This window comes from Lactuca serriola, chromosome 9 (assembly GCF_051521515.1).
Source record: "Lactuca serriola cultivar US96UC23 chromosome 9, Lser_US96UC23_V15, whole genome shotgun sequence".
Taxonomy (NCBI): Eukaryota; Viridiplantae; Streptophyta; class Magnoliopsida; order Asterales; family Asteraceae; genus Lactuca; species Lactuca serriola.
The window spans coordinates 147,577,032-147,582,497 of NC_136416.1; positions in this window are offsets into that span (position 1 = coordinate 147,577,032).

The window sequence follows — 5,466 nt, forward strand, 5'->3', positions numbered from 1 at the left end:
CGGGCCCCGACCAAACTCCACTATCTAGGAGATTCAGGCCCCGCCTAGACTCCGCTCTCTAGAAGATTCGGATCCCGCCTAAACTCTGATGTCTGGGAGATTTGGGCCCCCCCACACTTTGCTACTAACGTGCATACATGTATCACACAAACAACAGGTATATCTACCAAACAATCACATATCTATACTCAAATAATACTATCGGAATCGGGCCCCGCCCACTGTAGGCTGCAACAAGATCCGAGTTTTGCCCACACTCAGCTACTAGCATATCACATATACGGGCCGACCTTGGTACCGCAGACCCAGTCCCACCGATGGAAACTCACCTCAAAAGATGGACTGCTGAAAACCCGAGTGAAAAATCCCTTGCTGCTGCTCTGGCGACTCTCCGGCTATCAATTCCATAAAAACACTTAATCAAAATCTGATAATCCTTCATAGGGTAAAATGACAATTTTACCCCTGGTCGAAGTCAATGTCCTGGTCATAGTCAAAGTCAAGCTCAACTCCCAGTCAACCCAACTCGTCGAGTTATCTCCTAACTCGGCGAGTCCCTAAAATGCTTAAACTCGTAGTCAACTGTGTCAACTCGTCGAAATCCCAAGGACCAAGGTTCTTGAACCAAAACCTTCAAAATATGGAAACAAATAGATCTAAAAGAATAATGATCAAGTTAGAGATTTGATTACCAGAAAATGTAGCAAATGGAGTGCTTGGATCTAGTTCTTCCCATTTGAGCCTTCTAACTTCTTCTTCTTCTTCTTCCACAATCTTCAAAAGGCACAAAAACACTCAAAATGGCAAGAAATAGCTCAAAATCACTCAAGGTGGATTAGGGTTTCGAGATTAGGGTTTAGAGGTGATAAAGGCTGGGGTGGAGGCCATATATCATGTTTAAATTGGGTGCAAACCTTAAAGATTAGGGTTTCCTCCTGATGGACCTACTCATCGAGTCATGGCTTCGATTGAATATTGTTGTATGATGTGTTTTTTATTTAATTATAAAGAAGATATTGTTTTTTTTTTTTTTTTTTTTTTTTTTTTTTTTTTTTTTTGTAAATATAGATATTGAAGTGATAAAGTTAATGGATATGATGGATTAAGTAACTAAAAAACCTACTTTTTATTTTTATAACATTGTACTTTAAATAATTAAGTTATTAGACTACAACCTAGTAGATCTACCATCTTATGTTTTTCGTTTTTGTTTTGTATTATAACATTTTACTTTAAACAATTGTAGTATATATATTTTTTTATTTATATCATTTTTTCTTTCTGTTCCAAATCAACATTCAAACTAATAAAAAAGTGACAACAAATGAATTAGTTACGAATTATTGCAATAAAATATGTAAGTATTGTCGTTGAACCTCGAACAATGTTTTATGTTTTTCAATTGTCATCATTGATTTTATTAACATCTAAAAAGGTTGTTTAATGTGTTTTTCGTTTAATTATAAATTGGATATTGTTTTCTTTTTATTTTTATTTTTTTTAAATTAAGTTTGGATTGTGATATGTTGTAGCATTGACTACCCCTTTTAGCTAACTAATTGTCGAATTATAATAGTCACAGGAATTATAATGGTAAAATAATAGTATATTTGATTAGATTGCAGTGTCTCAAACTTTAAATGTCAATACACTTAAAGTGATTTTCGATGTGTTAAATTCATTTAATGTAATTTTTATTTAATGTTTTTTCATAATAAGATTTTTTATTTGTCTTTAGTTATTTAAGTTAAAATTTTCATATATAAACGATAGTAATTTTTTTTGTTTTTTTATTTTCATAAAAAGTTTTTTTGTTTTCGATACATTTAATCTAATTAGTGATTAATATTTCAATAACTAATTTATAAATAATATAATTAGTTTATTGTGGTGATTAAAGACTTACCAATTTCTTAGGAAGCTAAGTAAAGAGGTTATATATATATATATATATATATATATATATATATATATATATATATATATATATATATATATATATATATATATATATATATATATATATATATATATATATTCGTATTTAAAATCAAAGTTTTATTTTTATATATTTGAAGGCATATTCACATGTTTAATTTGTGTCCTTTAATTTTTATCTGTTTTAGATACAAACTAAGATCATTAATGCTTGCATGCTATGTCTATTCCAATTAATAGTGTCTGGCTTGCGGATCATCCTACATTTCTCAACAATCCGTTGTATCTTGGTTCTCAACAATCCATTCTTACAATCATCTTGTTTAATCCACTAAGATTCTTTTGACTAAATAAAAGCTTTCTTGTTTCCCTTTTTAATGAAGTTGGAGAGGGCCACATATTAACATCGAAATACAAATTGATCAATTGAAGTTATTGTTTTAATTTTTTATTTACAATTCTAAACTGAACAATGTATTTCGTGAACTTGTTTCTAAAAAACATTTACCTAATGTTTTGTTATAATGTTTTCAAACATATAGGGTACGTGCTTGGTAATCCTGTAATAGACACAAGTTGTGACAATAATTCAAGAATACCATTGCTTATCAAAATATGTGGTGGAGATGTGTGTTCAGAAAAGAAGAGAAAGAGAAATGGGTAGAGAAATCGAACCTCATTGGAGATACCAAGTCGTATTCGGAGGTGACTGTCGGTAATGGAGGTAGCAGTCGACAACCGATAGTGGCTGTCGACTTTGGAGGTTATATTGCCGTTGGAGAGTAGTGATATCACTGGTGATGTTGGAACTCGTCGCTGGAGAGACGCAATTGGAGATGGTTAAAGAACATATGTCCTCTGGTAAAGGGAAGCTGAACAAAAGGGGCAACCTTTAGCAGCGATCCTAATAGCGGCGACAAAGAAGCTATTAGAGAAAACATTCTGGAGGGAACTCAATGCGCCCTTTCTGGAGATTATCGACTGTTGGATCGGGTGAGAATCGTAGGGCCAAGATTTCATCCAATGTGAGTCAACGAATTGATATACCAATAACGACGACATGTCGCCGCTAAAGGCACCGTTACTATTGCTTTCCACAGGCACTACAAGAAAAAAAGGGTATTAGCGGCGACAAAAGTCGCCGCTATTGATCACCAAAGTCGCCGTTAATAGTTTTACCGGCGACACGGCGCCGCTACTGCATTGCCGCTATTGATCAAAAAGTCACCGCTAATGATGATGTCGCCACTAATGCTACATGTCGCCGCGAATAATCTTTTCGCCGCTAATGCCTTTTTTTATTTTTTTTAAAGCAGCCATTTTCGGCTGTCTAAAAACTGATACATAATAACGGTAAATGCAGAAAAACCGATACGTTAAATGCAGAAAAACGATTACATAACATCCAAGTTTTATAATACCATAAATAAACCAAAATAAATAACAAAATTCTTATAAATTTATATCATACTATAATCTCTAATAAAAGATAAATCTAATACGACGTGTCATCATCCCCGCCACCGTTGTTCCCTCCTATAAGTTCCACAGTAGACTCTGGATCATTGTTCCCGCCACCTATTAACTTAAACCAAACTTAGAATTATCAAATTAACAAACCACCTAACATTAACCTTTTAAGTTAAACCAACAATCAAACTAACAAACCAACAAACTAATAATTACCAATTTATCTACAAATACACATTACATAGGAACTATTATAGTAATTTGCTTTAAATAAAATTTTCAATAATAGCGTCCTACTTGTTTTTTGTTTCTTTTTTCCATTACGACATTGTACTTTACACATTATATACAATACACTCCAAATTGCATTCAAATACACACATACATACATTATACACAAATATATACTTTTTATACACATAAAACAACCATCAACACACTCCAAATTGCACATAAATACACACATACATACATGATGCACAAATATACATACTTTTTATACACATAAATATGAACACAATCCAAATTGCATACAAATACATACATACATACATTATACACATATACATATTTTTTTACACACACATATATATGAAATACACACAATTTTCACACATATATACGAAATACATACACATATAACATATTTCACACACATATATGAAAAACACACACACACACACACATATATATATATATATATATATATATATATATACAAAATACACACACAAATGCACACATATAAAACAAATTACAAAAAAATACACCTGTGGCTCCCAAAACTTTTCCCTCTTTCAACTGGAGTCTTCGGTGCTGCAACAATGGTCGTGGTTACTAATGCAGGTGACAACAACTGCCGACGGTAATGATGGTGATCAAAGAGGAAGAGAGATTTTTGAAAACAAAAATGCAATTAATCACAAACTCTTATGGAAACCGACATTAAAGTAGAAAGAAAGGAAGAGATGAGGAAGGAAACACGAACCCGGGAGAAGGAAATCGACAGCAGCAACGCCGGTGGTCGAACAAGGGAAGTTTTCGGTGGTCGACGGTATCTCTTCTACTATATGTTGTTAAATGAGGGAGAACCGTTGGAGGAAAGGAGAATCGTCAGAGAAAATGTTGGAAAAAAATGAGAGCAAATTGAAGCAGAAAGCTAAAGCAAGTGGGAGTAATCTGTGTCGACCTTTAGCGGCGACACCTAATAGCGGCGACAAAAGAATCAATACCGGCGACATTCAACCTTTAGCGGCGACATACAAAGAGGGAAAAAAAGGTGGTTTGTTGAACCAATTTGGTTTTAAGATAGTGTTTGAGTCGGACAAGTTTGTTTTTTCCAAGAATGGTATGTTTGTGGGAAAAGGATATGCCTTGAATGGCATGTTCAAATTGAATGAATTGATGACAAACAAAATGAATAATGAAAGTTCAAGTTTTGCTTATTTGCTTGAGTGTTCAAATGTTTGGCATAGTCACTTACGAGATGTAAATTACAATTCAATTAAGAGATTAATTAAACTAGAATACATACCAAAACTTAATACTGAATCAAATCTCAAATGCCCCACATGTGTTGAAGTCAAAAAAACTAGATTGTCTTTCCAAACAATTAAAAGAAACACCGAACCTCTTGATTTAATTCACACTGATGTGTGTGATCTAAAGTCAATTCCTACTCAAGGTGGGAACAAATACTTCATTACATTCATCGATGATAGCACGAAATATTGCTACATATATTTACTTAAGAGTAAAGATGAAGCAATAAACAAGTTTGTCTTGTACAAAAATGAAGCTTAGAATCAATTCAACAAGAGAATTAAAGTGGTTAGAAGTGATGGGGGTGGGGAATATGTTTCTCCTATGATGATTTTTGAGCTAAAAATGGAATTTGTCATGAATTCACATTACCCTATTCACATCAATCCAATGGAATTGCTGAAAGAAAGAACCGTACCTTGAAAGAAATGGTTAATGCCATGATAATTAGTTTGGGTGTAAACCAATCAATGTAAGGGGAAGCTATTTTGTCGGCTAACTATCTTTTAAATAAGA